The sequence below is a fragment of the Malus sylvestris genome, chromosome 17 (assembly GCF_916048215.2).
Source record: "Malus sylvestris chromosome 17, drMalSylv7.2, whole genome shotgun sequence".
Taxonomy (NCBI): Eukaryota; Viridiplantae; Streptophyta; class Magnoliopsida; order Rosales; family Rosaceae; genus Malus; species Malus sylvestris.
The window spans coordinates 7540681-7553638 of NC_062276.1; the positions used below are offsets into that span (position 1 = coordinate 7540681).

At 37.8% G+C, this 12958-nt stretch overlaps 1 long non-coding RNA gene across 1 annotated transcript; it reads right to left on the reverse strand.

The window, feature by feature from the left end:
• Nucleotides 1-3472: 3472 nt before the first annotated feature.
• On the reverse strand, nucleotides 3473-6544 carry LOC126612184 (uncharacterized). The gene is made up of 2 exons (XR_007618982.1): nucleotides 6167-6544; nucleotides 3473-3842 (listed from the first exon to the last, which is right to left on the reverse strand). It is a non-coding gene; the product is annotated as an uncharacterized LOC126612184 (long non-coding RNA).
• Between the last annotated feature and the right edge of the window lie 6414 nt (nucleotides 6545-12958).

Here is a 12958-nt window from a genome sequence, read left to right on the forward strand (position 1 = left end):
TGGGATACAGCTTGAATCACAGCGGTTACCGTTGTCTTGATCCGGTTACTAACAGGTTATACATTTCGAGACATGTGGTGTTTGATGAAACTCTTTTCCCTTTCAAGCACTCTCTCACTTTACCTTCTCCTACTGTATCCTCTCCTTCTATTTCTTCTCCTTCATTATCTCACCCTATTTCTCTTACTATACCTATTCATCATCCTCCAACCCCTCCTGCCATTCTACAAAATCCCTCATCTTCACCTTCCTCCTCATCAGTACCCCTCCCTCCTCCCTCTTCTTCTTCTCATGTCCCCCCTCCTACAACTATCCCAACCAACCACCATCCTATGATTACCCGAGCCAAAGCCGGTATTTCTAAGCCTAAGATCTTTACAGCCACTAAGCATCATCTCTCCCCTTCCGTTGATCCACTCACCATCATTCCTCCGACCCCTACCACTTATCTTCAAGCCTCCAAGCATCCTGCTTGGGTAAAAGCCATGACAGATGAATATCAAGCACTTCAATCCACTGGTACTTGGGAATTAATATCTTCTCATCCAAGTTACAATTTAGTTGGGTGTAAATGGGTATTCAAAATTAAGCACAAAGCTGATGGTTCAATAGAACGATACAAGGCTCGGTTGGTAGCTAAAGGGTTTCATCAACAAGAAGGCCTCGATTTTTCTGAAACTTTTAGCCCTGTAGCAAAGCCGACCACCATCAGAATACTTTTGTCTCTTGCTGTGAGCTATGATTGGTTTGTACATCAGTTAGATGTCAGTAATGCTTTTCTGCATGGCTATCTCAAAGAAGATGTGTATATGGTTCAACCTCCTGGTTTTGTGGATCAGTCTAAGCCTCACCATGTTTGTAAACTCAAACAGTCTCTCTATGGACTCAAACAAGCTCCCCGAGCTTGGTATGAAGCCTTCTACAGTGCACTGGTTTCGTTGGGCTTCTCTTCTTCTTCCTTGGACACTAGTCTCTTCATCAAGAAAGACTCTTTCATCACCTTCATCTTAGTGTATGTGGATGATATCATTATCACTGGAAGTTCCCCTGCCCTCTGTCAGTCCATTATTTCCCAGCTTCAATCCTTATTTCCAGTCAAAGACTTAGGTGATATTCATTATTTTCTCGGCATTGAGGTTCACCGATCTGCAAAAGGATTGTTTCTTCATCAGTCCAAATATGCCTTGGACTTACTTAAGAAGACGGATATGCTTGGGGTCAAACCCTGCACCACTCCCGTTAGTTCCATAAAGTTGGATCACTCTGGTTCTCCTCTCATAGATCCTACTTCTTATCGCTCCACCGTTGGTGCCCTTCAATATCTTACTTGGACACGACCGGATTTGGCTTTTGCAGTCAACCAGGTTTATCAGTACATGCATACTCCCCGGACTATTCATTTGCAGGCTGTCAAACGGATTCTCCGGTACTTGAAGGGTACCCTTGACTCCGGGTTGTGGTTTACCAAAGGTCGGCAAATTCTTACAGCATGGACTGATGCTGATTGGGCAGGTTGCCCTGTGGACAGACGTTCTACTAGTGGATACTGTGTGTTTCTTGGACCCAATCTCATCTCCTTGAGTGCCAAGAAACAATGTACAGTAGCTCGTTCTTCTACTGAAGCTGAGTATCGCTCTCTTGCTCATACTGCTGCCGAACTCAGTTGGGTTTGTAAAATTCTGGTTGACATTTCCTTTCCTCTTCTGAAAACCCCGAGTGTTTTCTGTGATAACAAGAGTGCCATTGCTCTAGCTTTCAACCCAGTATTTCATGCCCGTACTAAACATGTAGAGATCGATTATCACTACATCCGCGAAAAGGTTCTTCTGGGACATATCAGTGTTCATCATGTGGCTTCCTTACTCCAACTCGCTGATATCTTTACCAAATCCCTCCCTGCTGATCGATTTGCACAGCTTCGGTTCAAGCTTTCAGTTCGCCCTTCTTCCTTCTGCTTGAGGGGGTGTATTAAGGAGAATGAAGGACCACCAGATTGTAATGCACACAATGCACTAGATTAGTGCTTAGCTTAGCTATTAAGCTAAGTTTGCTATAGTCGGTTATGTATTGCTGACTAGGATATAATTATTGATGTATATATCCTTGTGTAATGAGATATTAGAAAAGTGTAATGAGAATCATTTTTCTTACAACCCAAATCAAGCTTTCTCTCTCTCTCTCATCAACTGCACAGATTCATAACTTCATCATATATGGTTACTTGCTTGCATTCTAGAACTGTGAGAGTGACTGAAACAAACTGACTTAACCTCGTATCGTATTTATTCCTACATACCCAGAGCACTATGGGAATTAGCAGAGGGACCATCCGTTAAAAGGTGACTCCACAGAAGTTATCTGTAGGGTGACTATCTGCTGAGTTACATAATTTGAAATGATTCCAAGTAGATCTGTCATTCGTGTCGTGTTTTTCAAATTCGTGTCATTTTTGTGACATACTCTCTATCTTAATGGGTCATGTGACCCTACCTGAAATCAACCCGTTAATATTATCAAGTAATATGACGCAAGAAATATGGAAAACATAATACTAAATTAGTATATGCATACCACGTTGTCACATAAAAATTATTTCAAAACATAAAAAAAATATTTTTCTTTCAAGTATTACATACCCCAAAATAGGAGCCTAATAAAAAAAACATTAGTACATTATTACAAAATACCAAATTTTCAAGGATATGCAAGATGAAGGAAGTTGTGTTTCAAGGTTGAGAAACCTTGCACGTTTTTTACAATAAAACCCTTCAATTTTCATCAATCACAAGGGAAATGGTATTGAAACTTTATATTGACAATGTTTTCATTAAGGCTTTCCACATTAGCACTCTCTTCCACATAAACTAAACATAAAAAACCAAACATTGTAAACCATTCAAATTTGTTTGGTATTTATAAATTACTTCATATTTTTATTTTAATGTTTTTTATAATTTTTTTGATCTCACCCTTTGCCAATAGTATACTATAAAAAATAATAATACTTAAAATTTTAAATTTATATAGAATAATAATACAATAATACATATTAATATACAATATATATACTCACCCATTATGGCTATTGTATTTTATAGTAAGTATTTTTAGTAGTTTAAATAATTAAAGGGAACCCGTTATTTTACCTATAGTACCCTATAACGACCCAATTAATTATTGTATTGATCTGAAACCTATTATTTTCGTGTCGTTTATGTGTCGTGTTAACAGGTCGTGTAAAAAATTATCAGGTCTAACTCCAAGATTCAAGAATTAGAGGGATCATTCATTAAAATCTAGGCATCGGTCGACGGCATAGACTAGCGCCTAGGCGGATTTAATAGAATTTATTATAAAAAATAAAAATATGTGCCTAGTGCCTACTTTACACTCTAAAAAACTTATACTTATATTAAAAATTTGAAAAAGTCAAAACTTAAGCCATCGTGTCATTAGTATCAACAGAGACAAATGCAACAAAAATAAAAAATTGATATAAAATTATATCGTCTTTCATAACAGATTAATCAATGATTTAATGAATCAATACATGCAAATGCATGCAAATAGGATCCGGCATCTGAAATTTAACACAAAGTGCACTACGAATTCAACACCAGTATGCTCCACTCATTTTTATATGCTCCATCACCACCACAGCAAAAGAATCCTTCCTCTGAGTACAGCGTTTTCATATTGTAACTCTTAGCTTCATACTACAAACCGAAAGCATGGAAACTTTATTTGAACAAAAAGTAGACCTTTTCGACCGATACAATGAATTCAACATGTTTCTGAGTTGCAATCTCCCCCATCTTTTTATACTTCGAAATTAGGCAAAGCTGTGTTAACAACGTGTGCAAACAGAAATGGGTCAATGTGATGGTCAACGGTGAGGTAACACAAAATAGCAACTTACAAACTAAACACATTTCGCCAGAGACAAATTCCAAATAAGTAGAAAAAGCAAAGAGCAGTGATTTTGACGCTCTCATTTTCTCATTCCAACGCTCATTCTCTCGATTATCTTTGATTCATTCAATTATATAGCTAAAAAAATGGGAAAATAAGAGAAAAGAGAAGTCTGAAAGCACTAATATGGAACTATGTATACAGTTAATCACAAGTTCAAACTTGATACAAAATTGTTCAATTAACATAAGTGAAATTCATACAATCAATCATCGATCACAACCCAAAAAACGAGAATTTTTGTTTACTTGTAATTCTTGCCTGAGGTAGGAAATATGTTGGGCTTTTTCTCTGAGGGGGATTATGGGCTATTATTTTCTCTATTTTGTATTGGGCCTTGGACTTCTGGTCGGTTAAACATTTTTTTTCTAATTTCTTTTTGTCAATATCTACTATAATTTTTATTTTGGCTCCTATTATGTGTGGATGAGTAGCTATTGTGTCTAGTTCAATACTTAACTAGAATATGCCCATATAAAATGTTTGAGAAATTTTTTACTTTGTTTTTAAAATTGGATACAGGAAGAGGGTGAGAGAAAACGTGGGAGTTGGGAAAGAGGAAATGATAATATCACTTGTACATGAGGCTTAAATAAAAAACAACAAAATTTTGTTTTATGAAATTACTTGACTATCCTTAGCTTTTTTGATGTAATAGAAGACAAAAACGTATTTTTACCATCTTTTGATTGACAAAGAGGGTTACATTAATATGCAGTTTAGATTATAGTTAGCTTAGTGTATGATCTAGCAATTTTTTTTTTTTTTTTTGAGATCATTGGATACATTAAAAATATAAAGTGATTTTCACATCTCATTTCTCTCCGTGCACTCATATTTCTTTTAGCTTTTTAATTAAATAAATTAAAGAAAAACTAAGAAACAAAATAAAAAAGAAAATAGTTCATAAGGAGAAAACAAAGAGCAAAATTCGATACCCTCACTAAAATGTCAACATGGATACCTACACACCAAGTTTTCTTCACCTCATATGAAAGGGGCAAAACAACCATTATGTAAACATCTTTAATGGTGCAGGCGAATACAGAAGGCAATATTGTACTATATTGACTTACGTGCTGCTTACTCATTTGTCTCATGAAAAAACTTGGTTACTCCAGTGGACTAGGAAAACCAAATAGGCACTATGTATTATATTATTTTATTTCACCTTTTTGTTTTGTTAACACTTAAAACATGGGAAGTCAACAAAGACCAGTAGAATTCGTTCTAGATGGGACCAGAGAATAAAATTATAAATAACTTAACAACAAGAATTAAATGGTTCACCTCTTAAAATTATGTTACGTCCACTATAGTGCTCTTATATATATTGAAGATAGGCAACAGGAAGCGCTCGGTAATAGTCTAGTCTTTGTTTGCTCTTTTGTGTCCCACTGTTTATAAGAGGTATTCATCCCCCTTATATAGGCACTCAGTGAGCAGCAAAAATCTTGGCTCAAGTGTTCACCGCTTTAGCGTTTAATGATCCAAACATGTAGGCTAATCTTGCTGGCTACTCATTTGTCTTTAGATAACACGTGGTAATGAAGTGATATTTGTTTAGACGTAGTTGCATGATTTTCTGGTCAACACGTACCGAGCACTACGGTACCCCATCTACCAGTTTAGGTATGGTTTATGGTTGAGGTGATTTTATAAAAAAGTTGGGAAAGTTTTTGGTGTTTGGTAAACTTCTAGCTTCAGTTTTTTTTCACAGTTTTAGGTAAAAAAAAAGCCAAAAAACAGAAGCAGCAAAAGACAGCTTTGAAAAACTGGCTTTTCAGCTTCTGCGCAAACCTCTAAAACACGGGTGAACAGTGACCCTTTAATGAAAGTTTCTGGCAATCCTAATAGTCTACTTCAACACCAGCCAAATATCTTCTTTCCGAGAAACATTTATGCAAGGGAAATACGAGAATCAACCAGAAAAAAAAAATCAAATTGAACCTAACCCCTTTGCCCCCCTCTTTAAGAAAACATTTTCCTGAAAAATGGGTTAGAACCCTACATTTTGAGGTGGAGCTCTCTACGGGTGTGCGCAAAGTAAGTTTCTAAACTATACAATCCCATATTTACCTAAGGCATAATTTAGCTTGCTTGAAAGTGGAAAAAAGTATAAGCAACTAACTGAAAACTTTCTGGGTCAGAAATTTTCTCAGGAAACAAACAGAAGCCAAGTGAGGAAACAAACCTCAAAGCGAGTTATGGACTTCATTGAAATCGGAATCGCAGGAGGAGCGGAGGGCCTTGCGATGCTGGAGACACTGTGCCAAGTTGTTGATGTCCCTCTAGTCCTTCAACACCTTCACCAGATCGTCGTAGTACAAAATCAGCTTCGAAATTTAAGAAGCTTCTCCAATTTCTCGGAGGAAGCTTCTCCCTTCATCTCTATCATCCCTTTTCTGCTCCTCCCAGCTTTATCTCTACCAAAGATCTTTGATGATGAGGGAGAAAGTGGCGAAAAGATTGGAATTTGGTGATGAGAGAAAAAGTGAAGAAAGAGAGAGACAGAGAGGCAGTTGGACGGGAAGGAGAAAAAAAATGGAGATGATTCTAGAGAGAGAGCGTTCTAAATAAGTAAAAGAAAAGAGAAAAGGAAAAAAATGTAATAGATAGATAAACTTGGTTTTGATCATGTCACACCGTCACAACTGTTTTGCATAAAAGTTTATCAAACATTGTTATACTGCTTTTTTTTTCAAAATTACTTTTACTAAAAATTTTACCAAACACTCTGCCGCTTTATTTCACAGCTCCTTATTCTTACAACACAGCAGAAGCAGCTTTTTTTTTTTAAGCATAACAATACCAAATCAGCCCTTAGTACTGAGATGCTTTTATAAAAAAATAGGTATAAAAAAAAAAAAACTGAGCTCAAAAAAATATTTGGTAAATACTTAAAAATATCTTATTTTCACTGTTTTGGGTAAAAAAGGAAGAAAACGTGAAGCAGAAAAAAAAGCTTATTCTCACAACATAACAGAAGTAGTTTTTTTTAAAGGACAGCAACATCAAACCAACCTTTAGTCTAACAGCCCATATGTCCCTTCAAATATTTTTGCCTTTGCTGATGATCAACATATGTTTTAGACAGTAACTAAAACTTAATCACAGAACATGTGAAAAAAAAAAAACATAAACTGAGCACTGAATAGTCCCGTCAATCAAAAGTGACTAAATTCAAATACATGCATGCATTGCATATAAATTTATATGCCGTTTTTTCATTTGCCTGTCCCACATTTTTATTTTTCATCGGTAAAAAGCATGCAACTTATTTTTCACATAAACTGGCCTACATGCGCTACAAAGAAAAACTCAATAAAATGTCACATAAACTGGCCTACACGTCCTAGCAATTAGGAGATGCCGACAAAAAGCATGAATTTGATCAAAATCAACTGAGCCAAGAAAACACGATAAACACGATATCAAACTCACATGCATATGGAAATGGCGTTTCTTATCGCCTGGCCTGTCAAGCTCTACATTTGATTTTGGTGCACTGTTTCTGATTCAAGGAGTTCTCCGATTTCATTCTTAGCTTACTTTCGTCTGAATGTGATTGACTTTGTCGGCTTTACTGCTAACCTTTGATGTAACCCTTTTTCTTCTAACTATAGAATCTATTATCGTTGCATTTATAATAGAATAAAAAAAGCTTGTTGCATGTTGCCTCCTTGCTCCTCGATGCATAATAATACACCTCTTCGACGCCCTGGTGCCTACAAGTCAAGCATATCGAATTACGATTTTATTCAGTCCTTGAAGATTGATCATAATACCCTACAGGTGATTGATCGTTTGGGATACGATTTTAATTACGACAACTTTTTCTTCCCTCTCTCTCTTATGTGTCCATTTGCACTTTTTGCTTAGTATTTAAAAGACCAAAAAAGTTCATTCCATTAGAACGTGTCATACATCAGAAACCTCATGACGTTAAATTTTATTTTATGTTGAATGAGTAAACAATAATTGAATTGAGGCCTTTTGTTGATACATATTGATTTGTACATGCATAATTAAATTGAAAATAGTATCACAGTAATTAAATTGAATTGAGGCCTTTTGTTGATACATATTTATCAAGACGTATTACTTAATTATTTTTGTAGAATAAAGTATACAATAATGGGTGGAAGTTCCTTGAGGAGAAAGTTAAGTATATGATTTTTTTGCGATGATGATGATATCAACACGCTAACTACGTTCGAGTTCATTGATGACACCCAACGGTTAGATGTGAGATATCATTTTGAGGACATAACAAGATCCCTATATAATGCTAATTAGGACTTATTTTGGGGTTTAATTTCTTGATATCATTCTTCTCACCAAGGAGGAAAATATATAATGTACAAGAGTGATTTACAAGGAAAGAAACATCAAATAACCTAATTACAATCTGATTACAAGGACTCAAATAGGTAACTAAACTAATTACAAAAAGTCAACTCTCCAACACTCCCCCTCAAGTTGGTGCATAAATGTCGTTCATGCCCAACTTGATAAGAGAGTTGTAGAACGCTTAACTTGCAACATCTTTAGTTAAGATATCCGCCAATTGATCCTCTGACTTAACGAACGGGAATTGAATAATATTCCCATCCAACTTCTCCTTAATGAAGTGTATGTCAACTTCCACGTGTTTTGTTCGATCATGTTGAATTGGGTTGTGTGAGATATCGATAGCTGCTTTATTATCACAAAATAAATCCGAGGCAGAATTCGAAGTATACCCGAGTTCACCAAGTAACCTCCGAAGCCATAATAGTTCACATACTCCTTTTGCCATACCTCTGTATTCCGCATTTGCACTTGATAAAGCAACTACTTTCTGTTTCTTACTCTACCAAGTCATTAAGCTTCCTCCCACAAATGTAAAGTAACCAGATATGGACCAACGATCAGTAATGTTGCCTGCCCAATCTGCATCGGTGTAACCCTCTATTCGACAATGATCATTCTTGGAAAACATGATGCCTCTACCCGGTGAGGACTTCAAGTATCGTATGATGCGTTCAACTGCACCCATATGTGCCTCACTCGGAAAATGCATAAATTGACTAACAACACTTATTGCGTATGCAATATCAAGCCTAGTGTGAGATAAATAAATTAACCTCCCAACTAACCTTTGATAACGATCTCTGTTAGTGGGAACTTGATCAGGGTGCATGGCAAAATGGTGATTTTGGACTATAGGGATGTCAGCTGGTTTACAATCAAGCATTCCGGTTTCAGCTAATAAGTCTACAACATATTTTCTTTGAAACAGAAATATACCCTGTTTAGATCGAGCTACTTCTATCCCCAAGAAATCTTTCTAACCACCAAGATCTTTCATCTCGAACTCAGTTGCTAGGTAATCTTTGAGCCTTGAGATTTCCTCTTTGTCGTCACCCGTAACAATCATATCGTCCACATAGATGATAAGTGCCGTCAATTTCCCCATTCGACGTTTCAAGAAAAGTGTATGATCGGAATTGCTCTGCCTGAATCCATATTTCCTCATAGCCATCCAGAACCTACAAAACCATGCTTGAGGTGATTGTTTCAACTCATACAATACTTTATTCAACTTGCACACTACTCCAGGTTGTAAAATCGATGCATAACCAGGTGGAATATCCATATACACTTCTTCTTTAAGATTACCATGTAAGAAAACATTTTTCACATCAAATTGCTGTAACGACCAATCTAAGTTGGCCGACAATGAAAGCAATACTCTTACAGTATTAATCTTTGCTACCATGGCAAATGTCTCTGTATAATCAACACCATACGTCTGAGTGTGTCCCTTAGCCACCAATCGTGCTTTGTATCGTTCAACAGACCCATCAGCTTTGTACTTGATGGTGTACACCCACTGACACCCAACTCTCTTTTTTCCTCGGGGAAGTGGAACTAAATCCCACGTTTGATTTTTCTGGAATGCAGCCATTTCTTCCTCCATTGTAGTTCATCGATCGTCAAATAATGCCTCATTCAATGAACTTGGTGTGCTATCATTGGATATTTGTTGTACAAAAGCTTTGCCGGGTTCTGATAACTTCTGTGATGACACATAGTTGGCAATGGGGTATTTAGAGCATTTCGTTGTGTCCGATGAATATTGATTGGGTGGCTTTCTCTGGTTGTGCCTGAAAGGTAATTGATAATTCGGAACAATGGTATCATCAACAGGGATAGTAGAGCTTACCTCAGGAATATTCTCAGGGGTATGGTCATCTGGTGGTACTATATTTGGAGACGAGGGGGAGTAGTATCAGTAGAATTCTCAAAGTTGACAAGTGGCAGCATTGGTGCTATGGGTGAGGACGACATTGCCGTGCCTGCCGTTGATTCTGTGAGCAGCACTACGGCTGTTGTTGGCTGGGCTAGCAGCGCAGTCGCTATAAGCTTGGCTAGTGGAAGCGGAAGATCAACAGTATCACTCATGGTCTAATCCTTCTTGTTATGTCGTGTCTCCCCCTGAGGAGAAGGATTGGCAGAATCCGAAGGGTAATACATCTTAGACTCGAAGAAAGTGACATCCATAGTAACATACATTAGACGGGAATGAGGGTGGTAACAACGATACCCTTTCTAATGGAGTCCGTACCCCATAAAAATATAACGGAGATCACACGGTTTAAGTTTCGTCCGTTGTGATTAGTTAAATAATGGGAAAAATCATTATTAACATATTCATCACCATTATCAGAACGCAAAATCCATATTTTAGTAGAAAACTGTGTTTGAACCACTGCCTGGAAGGTCTTAAAAGCCGAAAAAAACATCATTTTTATGCTTAAAAAGATATAACCATGTCATCCGTGTGCAATCATCTATGAACGTTACAAACCATTGAATACCAGATGAAGTAGTAATCGGAGATGGTCCCCAAACATCCGAATGAACAAGACCAAAAAGAATAAAACTTTTATTAGAATTCAGCGGATAAGTAACACGGTGACTCTTTGCGAGTATGCAAGTCTCATATTTAAAGTCTGAAACTGAACAACCAACAAATAAATCCGGAAACATATGTTGCAAATAACTAAAAGATGGATGACCCAAACGGTGATGCCATAACCATATCTGATGCTTCTTGTGATCAACGGCTCCATGGGTGAGATTGACCCGTCCTATACTGACATCATCCATAAAATAGAGATCCCCCTTCTTAGTACCATGACCAATTATCTCCTTCGTAAGAATATCCTGTATAAGACAAAACTTTGGATACATTCACACAACAGTTCAATTGTTCAGTAACTTGGCCAGGAGACATCAATTTATGCTTTAGTGAAGGTACAAGTAATGTATGAGGCAAAGAGAGAGTAGGCGTGAGGCGCACGGTGCCAGCGCCAGTTACTGGTGAGGTGACTCCATTAGCATTTGTCATATTACATCAAAGTGGAACAGTATCACAAGCTAAATCAGTGGGATCATAAATCATATGGTCTGTGGAACCGGAGTCAATGATCTATCTGGATGAAGTAGCATCACTATTCATATTAAAAACATAACCACAGTTACCTGATGACTCCGGAGACATGTCGGAAGAACTCGAAACCGAAGGAGGATCATCTTGAGATATTAAAGATAATTAGAACATAGAGGTGGCGAGATTGGCTTGCTCATCTCGTTTCTCGTTGTTTCTGAAGCTTCAACTATTCCCATAAGTCAAGATAGCCATGCAATTAGAAGCAATTATCACAACCATGCTTCTCACTACCGTAGTAAGTACAACCACCAGCCGGGACGGGTGGTTTAGGACGACGAGGAAGGGGACCCGTGGTAGGCTGTGAGGCTGTCCTAGTAGCAAAGAGCAAGCCTTGTGTTAGGCTCGGGGCAGTAGCTTAGGGTTACAGTCCTGAGCTCGTGCAGGTGACTTATTAGGGGCGCGAGGACGAGGTGGAGTTACGGCTCGTGTGGCAGGCTGAGCCACCATGGCTGCCCCACTTAACAGCTGTCCTCCGGTATTTATCACAGCTTGTCGCATTCCCTCCCGGCGAACATAGGCAAAAGTTTGTTCGACAGAAGGAATGGGCTCAGTTTGTAGAATATCACTACGAATTTTATCAAACATCTCATCCAATCCTACAAGCAAAGTGTACACACGATTCGTTTGAACAATTTTATTAAAAATTTCAATATTAGTACCGCACTTCATTGGATTAGGTCGATGATAATCAATCTCCTGCCACAAAGATTGAAGATCACTATAGTATGTCTCCACCAGTCATCCATCTTGCCTCATGCGAGAGGCCTTGCAAGTAAGATCATAGACTTGAGATATATCGAAGCCGTCATAATACGTGCGAGCAACCGCATCCTACACTTCCTTTACTGTCGATATTCGAAGAAAGTACCCAATCAAATTGGGTTCCATAGAGTTGATGAGCCAACCCTTCACAATAGCGTTCTCCGTACACCATTTGGTGAAGGTCGAATCGTCGATACGTGGTTGGGGATCACTCCCAAACAAGTAGCTCAACTTGTCTTTTCCAGCAACAAACATCTCAACAATCTGAGACCAAGCTCCATAATTAGCACCATTGAGTTTGATGCCAATCTAAGTAGTAGACGAATCATGATGGACAATCTGTGTAACAACTTGCGGTATAGGTGGGGTAGGATTCATGGTAGGGTCGGTTAGGGTAGTAGTGTTTAGGGTTATAGTGTTTAGTGTAGGAGTAGAATCGGTTAAGATGAGGTTGTTTCCACTGTGGAGTGGTGGTAAGTTCTCCATAGGAGGGCCGAGTATGCTTGAGGAAACGGGCAGAGCAGAAATCCTAGGATCTCTGCTCTGATACCATGCTAATTATGACTTATTTTGGGGTTTAATTTCCTAATATCATTCTTCTCACCAACGAGGAAAATATATAATGTACAAGAGTGATTTACAAGGAAAGAAATATCAAATAACCTAATTACAAGAAGTCAACTCTCCAACATATAAAATATTGAATAACATTGATGGCCAGGG